Consider the following 19,255-nt stretch of genomic DNA (forward strand, 5'->3'; position numbering starts at 1 on the left):
CTAATCAGGCATGGCAGAGGACACCTCAGGTCTCCTCTCTGCTCACGGCAGCCTCAGGCCCTGCTTCTGTGTGTGTGTGTGGGTGCGTGTGTGTGTGTGAGTGAGTGTGTGTGTATGTCAGTTTAGTTTATGTTGGGTGCTAGTCTCTTTGAAGTCTCTTTTAAACAGCCTTGCTCCCTATGACATTAAACAGACACACAATTCTCTATCCCTCCATCTCCGCTCTCTTCCTAATCCATTAACATATCACGTTCCCTCCATCTTTCTTTTATGTCTTCATCCCGGCTATTTCTCTCTCTCTCTCCCTCTCACAGTCCCCCCCCACCCCCACCCCCTTTCCCGTTCGACTCTCGGTGACGTCCTCTCCTTTCAAGAGCGGTTGCCATCACTACTTCCCTACAAGAACACAATTCCCCCTTCACATCCCTCTCTCCGTCTCTCTTCACATCCCCTCCTCTCCTCCAGCTCTCCTCTCTTCTCCACAGGCTTAATCCCCCTTTAGAGATTGCACAACCAGTGTTTCTCACAACCACTTGGCAACCCTTTACGCTGGAGCAAGAGGAACCAGAGTCTCACTGCCGCACAATTTATGCCTGAGAGCGAGGAGCCTCCCTTCTGGGATTTTATGAGTATATGTGTAAAGGAGAAAGAGGGGAGAGAGAGAGAGAGAGAGAGAGAGGGGGGGGGAGAGAGAGAGAGAGAGTGTATGTATGACAGTGAGAGTGTATGTATGTGTGTGAGTGCAAAAGAGAGAGAGGGATTTGTGTATTACTCAGCGGCAGCAAGTCTGTGCTGGTAATTCATATAATAGACCTGCACAGACTATTGCCATATTTTATTTGCTTGCTCGTATATCCGAGTTTAGTCTCTAGAGAAACAAATGCCCTTATTCTTAACCACCTGCTTCGTCATAAACAAGAGGGTAAAAATGCATGTTGCTGTTGCGCCTTCAATGACAAGATCATAGATATTGCCATGAGCCGTCCTTGGGTCATGCAGGCTTGATAAGCTCACCAGTTTCCAAGACGACACTGATGAGAGCAGTGATTTGCTGAACAGTCCTAATGCCTCTCAATTGGAGCAGAACAAGACACAGGCTAATATTAGGGAAGTGAAACAGAACAAAGTGGCCTGCAGCTCTGTCTCTGTTGCTCTTTATGGAGTAGCTGAGGTACATGGCCTCTCCTAACAAAAAGGCTGGGGTCACTTAATTTCCAGGTCACAACCTTGACTGTGAAACAGAACGGTCCCTCACGGAGGAAAGGAAACAGAGAGAGAGAGAGAGAGAGAGAGAGAGAGTGAAGCTGTGTGAGAGAGTGAGGAAGGAAAAGACACAAGGTGAAAAAGGCAAACACTGAAACAGAGAAAACTGCCCATTGCGGCGAAAAAGCCCTAGCTCAAATTGATTACCCATTCAGAGCTTGGCACGAATGCAAAGTGGAATTAAACACTTCAATCTCCAATCACTCGGGCATTTTTGGCCAAAATCAATATACATTACTGTCACAGGGGGTGTTCCCTGGACGGTTGGAGAGAGGGCGCAGCTGCCTGGCTGCACCACTAAACAACAGACACGCACATACAACAACATACTAGGCAAATCTAAAAAAAAAAAAATAAAACCACAGCATCACTCCCCTCAGCCTGAAGGACGCCGGTGTAATTGCTCTTTTAACGACTCGTAACGACTCATTTTCTCTCTATTTCTACTTCTATATCATTCTCAAGCATGCATCGACATATCCATACACGCACATGCACAGAGGGGGGGTCAGGGTGACACTGATCAGAGCAGTGGCGTTAACTTGGCACAGCTGCTGAAAAAGTAAAAGACACCACTTAACACACAGACACAGACGGACACAAACAAACAGATCAAATCACATGACCAGCAGTCTAAGCTGTTTGACCCAGCAGGTTTGTGCCTGTCCACTATGTCAGCTCCTGCCTGCGCTGCGACTACTGCCACTACTCATGCCAACCAGGCAGGATTTACACAGCAGGGTTTCCCCTTCCTCTTAACCACTTGTAGCAGTTAACCTAGGTATTTTCTAACCATCGAAACAAAAAGGAGCACAAGTTGTGACTTTACTTTGCATAGGGAATTTGAAAGAGTTCCAGTACAACCACAGTGTTTCCCATACATAGGTTCATCTGTGACACACTGCCACAATATCAGCACGGCTGCCACAAAATAAAAAGTTGGTCAATGTATAGAAATTGATCTAAATTGATCTCGAATGCTGCGGCTAATGTGCACATCATATCATGTTTGTCAATGGGAGATGCACAGACCAGCAGACCAACAGCATTATACTCAATCCAACAGCCTCCCATTCAAATTCCACAATTTGCGCCAAACTCGCATGCGTTAGTAACGGTATTTGTAAACAGTAACTTGATACTTTTTAATCAGAGATTTATAACACTGCTCATCACTATATAGATAGATATAAAGTTAACATGAGTGCAGTGCAGAAGCTTCATTGCATATTGCCCTGATCACCAGTTGGATTCCACTGGACACACTGCTCTCACTGTAGGTAAAGACAACTAATTAATCCTAACAACTAACTGCCACAAGAGAACTGTCAACCTGAAACACTGAACTATATTATGTTTGCCATTTGGCGAACGCTTTTATCCAAAGTATCTTACAGTACCATGAGCAAATATCATTTTGGCATGAATGGTTCCTTTGGAAATCGAACTCCTCACCCCGGCAGTCTTAGTACCGCGCTGTCTACTCTACCCACTGAGCTGCACATAACCACTCTCACTCTTAATAGTGCTTTCTCCTTATGGACCTTCTGAACAGGATCCAATACTGTTTTGTTTGTTTGTCATGTATACTCATGTACACTTAATATCTTTCACTTGTTTTTTTTTTATACTACTCTGTTTCATATATATTTTTTTTATTTGTTTTTTCATCTTTTGTAAAGTGTCTTTGAGTATCATGAAAAGCACTTTATAAATAAAAAGTATTATTATTATTGTTAGAAAATGTTCAAACCTCTATATCACCACACAAAAGAGACCATTCTGGCAACATCAGTACCTAAGGTATGGAAACTAACAGAACATGCCTGAATATCACAGTGCAGCAGGGTGGCAAGGATGTGTTTTAAAGTGTTTTAATCGCTTTTTTGCTCAAATGCAACGTGCCTTGTGGTGCTCAGACTACATTTAAAAAGGTACAAATCAACCTTAACCACAATTCATCATTCCTATCATCGTACCTGTCCAAATGAGTAAAGGGGTCTCTGGTCAGATGTGCAGGGGGCTCCACCAGCAGAGGGGGCGGAGCTTCAGAGATCCCACTTCCTCCTTCGCTTGTCACTCAAACATGCTCCTGAAGAGAGAAGAGAGAGAGACACACAGAGTAAACATTTAGTTCCCCACAGTCTGAGGAAAAGCACACAACAGTTTCACAGATACCTACAAAAACATTTAGTGTGATGTTGAAGCTGAGACTCTAGCCAAGTCAGGAAATACTCTGACGACACTTTCTCTCTCTCTCTCTCCGTTTTGCTCTCTCTCATGCATTCCAGCTATGTGGCGTGGGGACTGTGGACTCTCTGAACCGCCCCGGGGCTGTGACCCGGAGGGTTCAGATCACGGGGCGCACGGCTATGAAGAGACAACAGCAAGCCACAGGAAGACGAGAGAGAAGCGGTGTCACTCAACGGCCAAAAACACACTTCCTGGCTGCGCTGGAACATTAAATAACACTCATCTCTCTCACACAATCACACAGTCAGAGTCACAACGTCACCAGGCATGTTGCCATTTGCACCAGCGCTTCCCGTTAAGATAGGAAATGCATCGTCATTCAGTCGGTGTCAAGAGTGAAGAGCAGAGTTTGGAATTTCTGGCTGTCAATCATTTACAAATCATCAGCCTGGCGTTCCATCTTTCTGTAATGTGCTATAAATCCTTCATCCTCCCTCCTTCCACACCCACCCAGAGGTCAAACAGCACCAGAGGCTCTCAGCCAGCCTTGGAGCAGGATGAAAAGAGAGAGAGAGACAGAGAGAAGACGGAGGGATGAAGGGATAGAGGGATAGAGGGATGGACGACTGACGGATTCTCAGAACTGCTCATTTCACTGGATTAATCTGCTATTTTTGAAAAATCCGCAGAGAGAATGAAGATGAGAGTGAATATGACTGAGCGTGTGTGTGTGCGTGTGTGTGTGCGTGTCCTTCAATCTGGTCCTTGGCCTACTTATAGCCAAGACGTCACTCTGGTCCACTGGGACTTCATATTGCCAGCCTGTGTGTGTGTGTGTGTGTGTGTGTGTGTGTGAGTGTTTGAGTTTGTATTACATGGTGTCTAACAAAAGAGCCATACCATAAATCCCTCCTTGCAGCCCACACATCCCAGTGCTAGTGAATGTGAGCAGGCTATACTGCAGTGCAGGTATGCCTCAGTATGTGAAGGGTCCTGGCCACCAAAGGTGTCTGTCTCCTCCTGGGTGAGTCATCATTCCTCATCTCCTCCCTCCCTTTCTCTCTCACACACAAACTCTCTCTCTCTCACACACACACACACACACACACACACACACACACACACACACACACACACACACCTCCAAAAAGTTTCAGTGGGATGTAATCCATCTGCAAATTGGAAGCAGGACAAGCAAGAGCTTCTATAAATACTCCTCAGGTTCCCCTGACACTCACAAAATAAACCTACAGAACCACACACAACACTGCAGTGCAAATAGCAGCAACACGTGTCTCTCTCTCTCTCTCTCTCTCTCTCTCTCTCTATCAGCACAGAAAAAATCTCAGTCTACCTCTCCTCCTGCTTATTGCCTGTGTCATGTGGCTGTCATTTTATGACTGTTATATGATGAGAAAGAGTGAGAGAGTCAAAGAGAGACAGACAGAGAGATACCATGATGCCATGCCTGTCGTTTTCACTGGGCTCCTCTCCAGCAGTCCAGCCATTTTGCACTCAGCAGCACAACTGAAGAAAACGTACACCGGTCAAGCTCAGCTCTTTATCAATAGCGTACGCACCAACAGCTCTGCCCTACAAAGCCAAAGAGCAGTAACTGTGTGAGTAGAGAAACTGAGAAAAACAACATTATCTCCTGCCTCAGCAAAAGTATTGTTGGTACAGAATTGTACTAATGTAATATAATTTATGGGTGATCGCTGATATTTGATGTAAATCCTGACCTCTGACCTATAAAAACACAAAACAGTAGTAGTTACTGCTGTTGGTGATTGTGAGGCAGACCTGCTTTCAAAGGGTTAGGGTTTATGCAGATGGGGATGCTGAATTCAAACGCACACCGACACACACCTAACCAGAGTACATCAAGACACACTTTAACATTGCCATATAATGGCTCAGTAGTTAGCCTAATAGATGGATACTTAGTCAGATGTGTAATGCAGTGCAAGTGAGCAGAGAGGGACCCGTCCAAACAGTGAGCCGTGCCAGTGGAACATGACATTATCTAGGCCAACACTGCACTGACACAGGCATCCAGAGAGCAGGGGCAGCCAGAATACACTGTGCGTGCGTGTGTGTGTGTGTGTGTGTGTGTGTGTGTGTGTGTGTGTGTGTGTGTGAGTGCCCACTTCATTTGCAGGTTGAAAGGACTGGTTTGGTTGTCATGGTGATTTACAGGCTTCCCCAACTGTGTGTAAAAACACATAACCAGCCCTTCAGCGGTCCTATGATGTCATACCACTCCTACCATATCAGCCGTCTCTTCTTTGAACCCTACTCACCCCTTCCCTGCCCCTTAACCTCCTCCTCCTTTCCCCTTCCTGGCTCTTCTTCGCTCCAGCTGGGACCAGCTGAGAACCAGCACAGAGGAGAATGTACTGTGGCAGCCAACAGGCCGGGTCCTCACCATCCCACCCTACTCTCTCCTCTGTCCCTACAGTACACTCCCTGTTATTTATCCCCCAGTTCTGTCTCTTCTCCCACGCAGGCCTCTTTCCATTCTGTCTGGATCAACGTAATTCCTGTCGTAAATCCCAAAGAGGAGGGAGGGAGTGAGAGAGGCTGACACATGCAGAGCTGAGGAGGAGTACATGGGTGGAGGAATGAAGAAGTCTTCTCTCTGAGAGCAGAAGTCTTCTCTCAGCGAGCAGAAATCACTCAACAGACATTTGGTTTGTGAGCGCCTGCATCCATAACACCTTGCACAAACGGCACGCTAAAAGCTTGAGGGCTCCGAGGCTTCAAAGCTGAACCTGAGCCAAACAAGGTTGAGGCGCTCCAAAACGACCTTTGTCCTGAACGATTTAGTGGGATAGTGTGGACTGAGCTAAAACTAACAGAGACAGTCAAATCAGTCCTTCAGAATCCCCAAAGCTCAGCGCAAACACTGTGACCAACCAGCCATGGCCGAGCTTTAAACCTAACTGTTCCGCTATCTCTCTACACACAAAGACAGAGATAGAGAGGAGAAACAGGAGAAGACAGGGAGAAAGGTCTCTATTCTGAAGACAGTGTGATATCTTGCTATGAGCATGTAGTGTGTGTGTGTGTGTGTGTGTGTGCTTGGGTCTCAGCCAGGCTGTCTGTATGTGTTATGTGTCTCTGTTTGCAGCGTATGCTGTAACAGAGGGAGTCCAAAGACGACATCCTCGCTCTTAGCAACAACAAACATGGCTGTGCCAAGGCTGTGCCAACTGCTCCTCCACCCACTCTTCCAGCCCCCCCCTCGACCTCCTGCTCCGTCAAACACCTCATGTCTCTGCGGTGTGGGAAAGGAAGGCCTTGAGGGGCCTGCAGCACCACACGCACACACAAAATCCATGCTAAATAGGGACTATAGGAAAGACAACAAAAGATGACAACAACAGTATCAGAGGCAACTGCAGCCGTAGCTCAAAATCCCTGACAGCTTTCCAGGGGAAGCCCGGGGAGGAAAAACAGGAATGCCAGGAATAGAGAGGGGAGAAAATAGGTAAGAAGCAGCTGGTCCCTCCTCCCTGGACCCGCCACTGTGTCACTCACAACAGTTTTCCAGGTTGAAATGGCTCACAAAACAGCCCTGCTTTTCTTTCCATAATAAGGACCCGCACTGGGAGTTGGGGACCTAACTGTCACCTTGTAGATCTACTGTATGCACTCACAGAGGGAGGCATGGGAGGGAAAGGAAGAAAGAGGGACAAAGGGAAAGATGGAAAGAGAGAGATGAGGGGAGAGGGGGATGGGAGAGAGAGAGTGAGAGAGAGTGTGTGTGTGTGTGTGTGTGTGTGTGTGAGAGAGTGAGAGAGAGAAAGAGAGGGAGAAAGATCTGCTTCCTGTTTACGGAGAGTGGAGAGCAGAGGAAACAGAGCAGCAGGCTGCTAGACACTGTAACCGGCATGACAGTGATGACAATACACACACACACACACACACACACACACACACACACACACACACACACACACACACACTACCTTCCCTCTGTATCCTGAGACACAGAGCAGCTTTGGCCCAAACCCTTCCCATCTATCTCTTTCTGTCTCCGTGACACCTGGCGACGTGCGTTCTGCTCTTGGTTCCATACTTCCCTGCTGTCGCTGCCCTGGCCAGCAGCCGTGTTAACAGGATCGAGCTTAAGTGCATGCATGTTCCCGGCTGCGTGCTGCAACGTTCCCGGCAATGTTCCCAATCGGGGACAGAATTCCTAGCAGTCCTATGGAGCATGAAGTCTCCGCCTCTTGTGGTGGTGGTGGCAGAATGAGGATTAGGTGTGTGTGCGCTTTAAACAAATTTCCCGTACAACAGAAGCAGGTTTTTGGCAGTATACGCTGCGATAATAATAACTATAAAAATTAACTTCAGCATAGCTATATTAGCATAGCATATCTAAAAGCAGAGTTTACAAAGTGCTTTAAAACACAACATAAACACAAGGAACAGTAAAATATATATAAATGAGACTGGTTAAAAAAAAATATAAATCAACAAATAGAAGCATGAGAAACAACTCGAGATTAAAAGTGAGCAAAATCAAAAACATTACGTAAAAACAAGTCCATGAAGTCCACAAGTTTTATGAAGCTTATAATCCTGAAATCAACTCTAACCCTATCTGGTAACCAGTGTACGGATCCTTCAATTGGGGATCTATGGTCTCTTTGTTTGGCAGCAGTTAAAATCTTAGCTGCTATTTTCTGAACAAGCAAATGACTTTTGACTGAGGCAGAAATAGAATTGCAGAAGTCTAAATGAGAGGAGATTGAGGCCATTGCTGACCTTCTCTAAATCTGTAGAGGATAAAAACAATTTGATCTTTGAATCTTCAGACTGCAGTCGCCCTCTCTTCCAGTGCTACACAGCAGACATCGGTGTTGGTCAATACAACAGAGGAACGCTATTTCTGGAGTGTCTGGCTTTGCAGAACCTGCTGCCCACGTACGCACACATCCCCAGTGCGCATGCGTGCACACACACACACACAGCTACACACACCTGAGAGGCAGAGCACTTCTCCAATTGTTCGCTTAATGTGAAATGTTTCCCATGAGATTTTTGCTGCCTAAGTGGTTTTTCCACTGTATAAATGTGCCTACTGCACCCATCCTGGCACGGCACAGTTAGGGCTGCTGCAATAATTGCATAATTGAGTGATCGCGATAATAGGCTAACCCTCAGCTGAAATTACTTTGTATGACTGCGATCATTCTGTTTTCACCTTAAGAATCTTCCTCTTCCATATTATCTTTCAAATAAAAACAAATATGTTTGAAAATTGGTCAAAATGTATATCCTGCTGCCCACTAGGTCATTACTTAGATGATTCAGATCACACTGCCTGTTAAATAGCCTAAAATCAGACAGGGAGAGGTCTGCAGAAGTTAGATGATGACGTTTTAGCATTAGAAAGGCTATGAGCTGACATAACTGGATGCTGAGATAACTCCATGGAAACTAATTTCACACATATGATTACTCACATACCTTTAGAGCAAGAGCGTGACGAGGCGCACAGAGATCCCGGACATGAAATGTGGGATGTGCCTGTGGATGAACTGAAAGCATTCACGGTGCGCTTCTGTAGTTCTGTGCAAAATATGCAGCAAAATATAGATATCGACAGCTACTGGTCAGAAAGAGTTTGAACAGACTTTCATCAGACAAACCAGAGGAGAGAAAACCAGAGAAATCCTGCAAGAAAAACAGGAGAGGAGACGAGAGGCGAGTGCGCACATAAAAGCTATTTCCAAGAAGGATTTAATGGACTGAGCTCATTATATATGTATCCATATTTGACATTAAGCACATCTCAGCCATACTAGTTATTTCCTATTATTTCATACCATATAATACTGTGCAAGGTATAAAAAGGAAATGTTAGATGAATGTGTGCATAAAGGCTCATTCCGAGAATTACATGCAGTAAATTCACGATGATTGAAGAAATCTGTCATGTTTTTAAATACCTTACATTTTGTTTCTGTTTATTATTTAACTGCTTACTTCTTTTTGGTGTTTTGCTTACTCAAGCGCTTTTGGTGTTGTGCCTGTAATATCTGATATAATCAAGTAATAGCTACAGCTACATTTTCCAACTGTATATATTGTAATATTTTTGAAATAAAAATGCAGACACTGATTTGGTTGTGTTGGTTGTATTTCTCGAAAGATCAAGTTTTACAGCAAGATGTTTTATTTCCTTTGTACATAGGTAGGTAGGTTATTAGACTGCTGTGGATGCCGACATCAGCTGTAACGCAGTGTGGTCTATTGGTGTCTTTGCTTGGCTGAAGGGGATTCAGAGTCTGGCCTTTCTAGTGTGTGAGGGCAAACCGTTTGAAGTTTATCGACGCTCTGTTGCCTTGGTCCGACGTTATCACTGGAATGTAGCACAGTGAACATGGATCTTGTTGCAAAGCCACATTCGACTTCACCAACCAGCACATTGTTTATTTGGAATAGTGTGACCTATTTATTTGTTATTTCATGTGCTCAGTTCATTACTCTCCTTGGGGAAAAATAGACAATTAAATCTTTTATTTCACACAATAATCGTCATTACAAAACTTGATTGCTACAGCCCTAGGCACACTGTGTTTTTCCTGAGATGTTTTATGTATAGTTTGGTACAGGTATGCTAGAAGCATGCTGGTGCAGTGCCTTAACACATCTGGTACTTGCCTGCTCTCAGAGTGCTGGCAGGGATGTCATCATTACGTTGGTGATGGGCAAGTGGCATACACAACTGCTCAGTAAATGCAAAGAAAAGCCGAAGGGTGCTGTTAATGCACTACATCCATAGTAGGCCTAGTATTAGTACAATATGATACTTGAGTCACTATATGACAATATAGGCTTGCCCAGTACGCTGAGTCACTGCGTGTGTGTAATATCTTACTGCTCCGACATAAAGCAACCCTGTTCTTTTTTCACAGGAGAAAAGTGAGAGACATTTGACATTTTTCCTCCCTCAAACAGTGCCAGGAGACAAAAAGACGCCTTATCAACAAATCAAGACGTCCTCTACTAGCTGCTGTCTGTCATTGGCAGTTGTCAGAATCACGTAACCTACCTGCCTGTCTGTATGCTTGGTCCTCATTAATCCTGCTATTTAGCACTACTGGGTCAGTTCAAGTGATTTGATCTATGAGGCCATATTTCAAAAAAGAGACACTCAATAGCCTATTGGCTGCTGCAAAATGCTCAGTTAATCAATCACTGGGCAGAGCTCCAAATACACACATACAAATGCACGTACGCACGCGCACACACACACACACACACACACACACACACACACACACACACACACCTCCCAACCGAGCTAGAGCTATCAATATTTCATTTAAGTAGCTCCTCGCACGACGCCATGAGGTCAATATCTCCACCCCCATCCCACCCTACACACACAGACACACCTAATCACACTACATAACCTCCAATAAGTTTTCATTGCGATTTGCAAATGTTCAGCAATAACTGTGGTTTAGTAACTGCAGGCAAAATTCAGTATGAGCCCCAGGCATGACTAATCTAGGCAAAAACCCTTTCCAATCTAGCCTCATTCGGAAACTACATAGATCTTCATCTCTGTTAACTATCAGAATTCCAAATCTAAAGAGCAGTTTGGCTCCTGCTTCACTTTGTATTGTTGTGTGACATTCTTCCGCTGGGCCAATCCTCCTACAATAAGTACAGAGGCAGTGTCCTCCTGCTGTCTCTCCTCCAGTCCATTCCCCACAGAGCTGCAGCCACTGACCCACATCTCAGCCTCTGGCAGATTACACTGCAGCACATCCGACACACACACACACACACACACACACACACACACACATGCACACACACACACACATGCACACACACTCACATGCACGCGCACACACAGATACATGAACACAGCGAGTCTGACATTTGTGGCTCACAGAAAAGCAATTTCTGATGGCTTAGCATACACACCCACGCGCACACACACACTCAGACACACAATGGGCCCGTTGTTCTGCAGTCCATCAGACGGCAGTGAGTGTTGATACGGCTATCAGTGTGACCGGGCTAGAACAACTCCACTCAAAGAGTCCTCAGACACACATACATACACACACACACACACACACACACACACACACACACACACACACACAAACACACACACAAACACACACAAAGAGAGACACTCAAGAGTAGTGGCCCAGTGGTAGATAAGGGCCAGAGATGGATGGCTGTGTGTGTGCAGACCCAGAGGGAAGTGCTGTACCTGGGTCAGGGTGAGCCTGGGGCAGATAGCTCACTCTGTCACACAACTAAGATAGAGTACAGAGCTGCCACAGTGGGGGTCTGTCCTTTCTGCACCCTCCTCTCTGTAGTTCTCCCCTTCCCTTTCTATCCATTTGTTACAGACATTCTCTCTACTAAATTTGGGTACATGCTGGGTATTTGGCCTAGTAGTTAGCCTGCTGCTGTTTTTGCAACACTTACTGACCTAAATCACACTAACAATTTGTTTTCTTTGGTCGGAATCCTAGTGGAAAGTTTACATTGTTGTATGTGTGCATTTGGTTTGTTTGGGTTCACACTGCCCAATTGCAAGTGAACCAGGGCTTGTAAACAAATGGACTCACACGAAGCTAGTTTACTGGACAGAGTTTTGGTAACTTGTCATCCTGTGAGGCTAGAGATTTTGGCGACAGGGGCCATGGGGCAAAACAAATCCAATTCTAGTGCCTGAAACTTTAGCTTAGCATGATGGACTTGCCTGTAGCCTTTGCTGTAATTTACCTTCTCTGCTGTTCATACCAGCTGAGAACACACAAAGAAATAGCTGTATATGAACATCAGTCGAGACTGTGGGTTGTCTTCGCTTGTACGTACCAAAGGATATCACCTCATCTTGACTCCAAATTTGCCCTTGGTTCATTTGGTTATTCCAGGCTTTCTAAGCATGATTAACTGCTGGCTATCAGATGTCAACATCCGTCTCCTTATACCCATAAAAAGATGTGTTTTGGGGTCGTTTCCTGAAGCTGGTTCAGATTACATTCTCAGTTAACAAATTGCACTGCAGTTTGCTTGGAAGAGGACAAGACTCGCATTTTCAGGCAGTTTCAGTGTGCTATTTCGCGCCACCCGAGTGGCACAAATGACATTGTTCTCAGCTGCCCCCCAGAAAAAGACATAAGCGCTCCAGAGTTCAAATAAACTGTTTCAATCACGCTTGGTGTCAACACACCCTGAAAACAGACCTATGCATTCAAAGACTTGTAACACTTGTCTGCGAGCATGGGATGGAAAAACACCGTCTACCTCTCCCCTTAGCTCTTATTCCTTTTTGTAGCACTTCTCTTACATGATCAATCTATAATCACAGGGATATTGTCAGGGAACTATGGCTCTGGGCCTTGCACTTGGTATTGGTTGCTTGTAATGTTGCTGAAACCTCTAGGAATTGAAGCTTATTCTATACTGTTGCACTCATTGTAATTCTCTTTGGATAGTACGGTCAGCTTCATGCCTAAAATGTAAAATGAATCAGGGATCTGATTTTCTCGCTTTGCTAATTGAGACTATAGAGAGTACTGGCTGCAGGTTTGAGAAAAGCTCAAGGCATTCATGAGGTCAGGGTATTTTAGAGGGAAGGCAGTCTACTGCTTTAGAAGCACTGGCTCCTACTCAAACCTACTTAGGCTTAATACTGTGTCCGGTACTGGACGAGAGTGAACACATGCATTTATAATTTGCCTGGAGGTGTAATGTGATTTCGTTGTATCTGTTTGCTGTATTTGTCTGTGTGTGTGTGTGTGTGTGTGCCTGCATATGCCCCTATTTCTTTTAAGCCCGCATTCTAAAGATATCTAGCACCAATCTGTTTTAACTATAAATACTTCAACTAAAAAATAATTACTTGATTTCATGCATGATCTTGAACTGGTATAAACACCCCTTCTGACTTTTAAAAGAGATAGCCTACACAAAAAGGTCTTGTGCTTAACCATGCATGGGTAAGTAATTAAAAAAAGGGTTCTATGTGAAAGCATTTTGAACAAAGACCCATTAAGAGCTCTCATCCAGGTACAAAAAGGGCTCTCTTTTTCGGTATAGGCAGTGAGAATTGAGTCGTAATGCTGCGATCTGTGTAAATCCTGCCTGTATCAAGGCTTTTCTTGATTTACCAGCTCTGTGGGTAACCAAGCCACCATGCACACACACACACACACACACAACGCTTGAATTCAGCATTGAACTGACATGTATTGCAGAAAGTACTATACTTTATAATGTGGTATTACAATTTAATGATCAAAAGTTATGAGGTATCAGGTACGAGTAGGAAAAAACAAATAAAATAAAAAAGTCCCAGTGATACCCAGCCCTACAGTTTTTATAGGTCTAGGAGTTAGATGCACAAACCACCATACAGCCACAAAGCAAGATAGAGTAAAAAAAAAATACTGTGAAAAAAATACAGATACATACATAAAAAATACTCCTCAGAGAGGCACATTGAAAATTAATCTAGGCCAGAGTGAAGAGAGACATCTGTGTGTATGTGTGTGTCACACAATCGTTTCTCCATGAGTCAGCAGAAATTGGACACATTCCACTTCCTCTTATGGCGGGTGTAGGGGGATGGGCAAGGAGCAGGGCTGTCGCCATGGAAACTACGTCTTTTCCTGTGGGGTCATATCTCAGACTGAAACAGATGCTGTGAGCAACATACAGAGGCATGAACACCATGCATACACAATGAAGGGAATTGTTGAAGCTAAGCTGAATGCAATGTATAGGGTTACTTTAACCTACCTTGAACTCGCTCTACAAGACACAACCATTCACTAACCAGGCCAGGCTGTAGACTGAGCTGACAGCCACCTTTTATATGCTTTTACCACTATAGCAGTGTTCAAGGTGGCATTGCCTCTCTACTATTTAACTAACCAGGGGCCATATTATACAGACAGAATTAAACTAAGGCTCTCTTTGCATTTGGAATTGACATGTGTCTCATGTTCAGACTGTGTCTAGATATGATCATGCTGGACTACATTTGCACCTAACAGTAAAATGCATCTCCTCTATACACAGTGAAATCTGCCATCTCTTTCCCCTCACAAAAGGCATATTGCTTGTGCCTTCTACAAGTATCCTGACAATCCATTTTTGACAAGTAGGTTACTATCCAAGCTGCCTGTCACCTGCTTGATTTGAGTGGGTTTCCTGGTTGGATCCACCAAAGTTTATTTTCATTCACTATATGTGGATTTCTGTTGCTATATGTGGATTGGAGACACATTGCATTGACACTTTGTCCTTAATATGGCCACAAGCATCATTGATCACCTCCAGAGGTTGCTGCAAACTATTTGCAGAGTTCTATGCAAGGATTCCATGACTCAAATGTATTGAGATGGAATGATCAGATAGACTGAGATAGATGTGAGATGTGAGATAGATCTCATTAGATGTAATTATCGATTGTACTATTGCAACATAAAACATTTTTGTAACTTTGATTCAGTGACAAAATGTTTGCATCTCGAGAACTTTGCAGAGAACTAATAAAAAATGAGGGAAAACTTTCGTTGTAGTTTACACGATGCACAAGTAGAATAAATCCATCACATGCAACACTTCCATCGCAACGCAATGCATCTACAACGGCATGATGCAGCCAAAACAGATTTTCTCATTTGAAATGAATGAACTTCAATCAGAGTAATTCATTCAGTGCAAATAAGTGTAATCTTGGACGTATTTTACATCAGTCTTAAACTAAGTTTATATTACTGATCACCTGATGATGTCAGATCAACTCAACAGTCCAGTGTTGAGGACATGGGACACAAACAAGCAACGTAGAAACTGAGAACAGAAATAGACCAGTAATTCCTCATAAGAGGAGAATAGATGGAGAAAAACAAGCGACTGCAGCTAGGACACAAAATAAACCTCAGCTGAATACTGGGCTAAATCCTATTTCCTTATCATTAAGCCAGCAGAAACACTGTGTCCATCCAGCTGAGACACACACTGCGTGTGACAAGCACTGAATCATCAGTATAGGCCCTATATGCCGCCTAAACATACTGCGCCATAGCTTAGGCTTGATGCTCTGCAACATTTGACTTTGCAGCTTTACAAGGTTTCCTGGTTCCAGGAAAGCTATTTATGAGGAGTCAAAGTGCAGTGAACAGGACAGAGACATGTGAGGTCAATGAATGACAAAAAAGCTATGCAAAGGTCACGCTCACCCCAAGTGTGTTTCAGTACACACATGTGCACACACATACACACACACACAAAATTGAGGTACAAACAGCTGCATGATTAGGTATAAAATCTCCTTGTACTGTCACACAAACAGACACACACCGATACAATGCACACACACACGCACACGCACACACATACAGACACATGCACGCAACTAAGGCTTATGTGTTTGTGTTAGCCTATACTTGGTTGCAGCCTGAGTGTTAGCATGAAGCTGGCAAGACTCCCTGGTGGCACTGGCTGACCCACTTCTTTGCAACTCTATCCCTAATGTGACCCATTGGAAAGTCAGAGGGATACACACACACACACACACACACACACACACACACACGTATGTACATAAGCATTGAACATACACAAAGATGCACATTTGTATGCGGGGATGCGTGCACACACACACACACACACACACACACATGCCTGAAATTGCCTGACTTCAAACACTGTCAGGCTGAGGGGTAAAAAACAGCAAAACGTTGCTGATGGCTATCTCTCTCTTCCTCTCATCCTCAGATGTTCTGAGGTTGAACCATCTAGGTCTCTGTTATCTGATCTAGCTCAACTAGCTAGCAACATCTGGAGTGTGTTTCTGCAAGGGCTAGGCTGCCGTTGTAGGACACAAAAGTCAATCTAATGATACCAAAGGCTGGGGTACAGGAAGTGGACAGGTTACATGAGTGAGCTCATATCTCAATTCTGGAAAAGACAAATTACAGTAAGCATACACTTATACAAATACAAGACCAATGTCACCAGATAATTAATCCACCTCTTTAAACAAATAAACAAATGTATCTGTCCCAATGGAGATCTTCATTTATCAAAAAAGATTAAACTTTGACAGCATACATTAAGCTATAGTGCATTTGTATTAAGTACTACATGTTATCCTGCATGACACGGCTCTAAATTCACTTTTTTACTTGGTAGAACTGGTGGTTTAAACCTCAAAAATTTGGGAACAACAGGAAAAATTTACAAGCCTCCCCAAAAATTCAAGGAGCACTATTTTTCTATGGACAAACGGTCAATGCTGTAAAATCATTAAAATGTCATATTCTGGATATACTGTATGGAACAGAAACATACACTGATACTAATAAGGCTATTTACATAAAATGCCAAACAATAACATCTAATAACCTAATAATATAGCTTGCATCATTTTTACCATCAATTGCTGACACTGTTTCCATGCTCTATACCCATTAACATCACATCTCGGCAACTAGGATACGTGTCTGTGCGTGGGACTGCACTCATGTTCACCTTATATCTGTGTTTTGGGTAATTTTACACATCTCTGACTGTCTGACAACTAAAAAGTGTGAAGTTACTGTCTAGCATACACTGTTGCAAACACATGCGAGCAGTGGGGAGCATAGAATCATACAATTCACTTACATTTCAATTTCATTTCATTTCCAAAAGGTGGATCTGTCAGACTGGATGAGATACAACAGCTCCTTTCTCCTGCAGTGGCACAGAGCTAAAACCAATTGAAGCCAAGTGTGAAGATAGGTCTGTCTGACACCAGAGTACAAGGCTCCTAACATCAATACAGTGACCATATTTACAAGAATCGGAGGATTATTAAAAACAAAAACTGCCTTAAATAAAGCCGACTGGAAAGGAGTCAGAAATCGGCTATCTGGCCGTCAGCTGACACTTGTGAGAGGAAGCCTTGGAGAGATTTGGTTTTAGCCAATTAAAAACAACAACAACATTGAGGTAAACAAAGTCAAGCTGACGTTTGATTGGCTAGAACAGAACAGAACAGATAACAGAAGAGCTGTGCCATGCTCGCTCTAAAGTCTCCCTGTGACTATCATATGTTACTGCATCAGTGCCCAAATTTAATTTCCAGATCACACAATTTTAACTTTGGTTGCATTTTCGACCAAAATAGTGACACTTTATATCTCTGTTAGGTCTGAAGCAGGTTGCATCTATTCAATTGTAAGGGTTAACCTATATGGAACAAAGAATGGACCTAAGTTCAGTAGCAGTTCACCATTGTGATCCGTGGCTAAAAATACTAACGAGCCACTCTGAGCTTATTGTCCTGCTGCTAATTTCAAGTCTCAGTGCATGTATAGGCACAGGCCTGATGTTTCTTTGCCTATTTATATACAACGGTGTGGCATAAGTCTTGGAGGATAGGAAGGTTGGTATGGCCTCCTCTTGCATACTTTGTATGTATGTATGTGTGTTTGTTTATGTGCATGTGCGTGTGTGTATGTGTATGTGTGTCTGATCCGGCCATGGTCTGGAAGAAGGAACAATGGCATTCCTGTACTCTGAGCTCCAGGTGGCTGTGGAAACCCAATCCCAAACCAAGCCTTGCTGGCACACAGAGCGCCGGGATCGCCGAATGCTGCTGCCTCCCTCCGGAGACATGGGCCAGAATAGAGCTATTGTTCCAGACCGGCTCGGAGCAACAAATGCACCAAAGCCACTCTCTAAGACAAGCACACACAAACACACACAAACACTGGATATCACAAGTCTACCCACCTTTTCAAATTTTGACTTTTTATTGCCTTAAGGCCTGAAATGAAAACCCATTAAATCAGCTTTTTTTCCACTTTCATTTTGATAAAGAAACCACCAAAATCAAGGGAAAAACAAAAGGCTACTCATTTCCGGTTGTGCAAGTGTGCACATGCCTTATAATTGTTAAGATTAAACTTATTATACTCCAAAGCATATTATTATTATGATTATTACTACTGGTATTATTATTATTATATGATGGAAAAACACATGTCCTATTACATACGCAGTACCATCTATAAGTGCTAAAACCACACTGACACAGGCACACACACACACACACACACACACACAGATGAATAAGGGAGCACATCTGCTGCTGGGGCCTGAACACACGGCCAACGGGGCAGGAAACACATCATGCCGACTCTCGGCCTTGAAATGAGGAACATGATTCATTTCCTGTCAATGCTGGACAGTCATGCCTTAAAACAGGGCTGGGCTCAGACACACAGCTGAGGAAAGGTTCTGGACATGACACACACACACAACCCAAGTCAGAAAACTGAAGGGCTGAGAACTTGCAAGTCACGCCCCTGAAGTCAGGCTACATGTGCATGTTTCAAGACAGCGACTGCCTTATTTAAAGCTATTAACCTACACGGTCAAGTCAGTACTTATTTTGTCCTTATGTAGTGCAGCTGTAGACCACACAGCCACTCCTACATGTTCAAAGCCATCCGCACCCACCGGCCATGCACAAGCTCTGATACCAGGGGACCCATGCTACAGGTAGCAAATAGGTACAGCAGATTCCCTCCAGCAATACAGCATATTCTGCTATTGCACACGTACACACAACCACACGCACGCACACACAGAGGATAAATAATACATGTCCCTCTTTTCTCTCCCTTTGAGAAACATGACAGATTAATTTAATTGGTTCCCTGTCAATCCTACATCTTCATCTGCTCTGCGGCAGTTGCAGACTCTTACAGGATTGATAGCGAATCCATTTTCTTATCTCTCA

At 43.9% G+C, this 19,255-nt stretch overlaps 1 protein-coding gene across 2 annotated transcripts in view; it reads right to left on the bottom strand.

Annotated features, from left to right (window-relative positions):
- Positions 1–19,255, bottom strand: part of galnt1 (UDP-N-acetyl-alpha-D-galactosamine:polypeptide N-acetylgalactosaminyltransferase 1) — a 39,117-nt gene that overhangs the window by 18,459 nt on the left and 1,403 nt on the right. For both annotated transcript variants that reach the window (XM_071916781.2, XM_071916780.2), the window contains exon 2: positions 3,243–3,355. The gene's annotated coding sequence lies outside the window, so the exon portion shown is untranslated. The remainder of the gene's footprint in view (positions 1–3,242; positions 3,356–19,255) is intronic.

This window comes from Centroberyx gerrardi, chromosome 12, assembly GCF_048128805.1.
Source record: "Centroberyx gerrardi isolate f3 chromosome 12, fCenGer3.hap1.cur.20231027, whole genome shotgun sequence".
NCBI classification, from domain to species: domain Eukaryota; kingdom Metazoa; phylum Chordata; class Actinopteri; order Beryciformes; family Berycidae; genus Centroberyx; species Centroberyx gerrardi.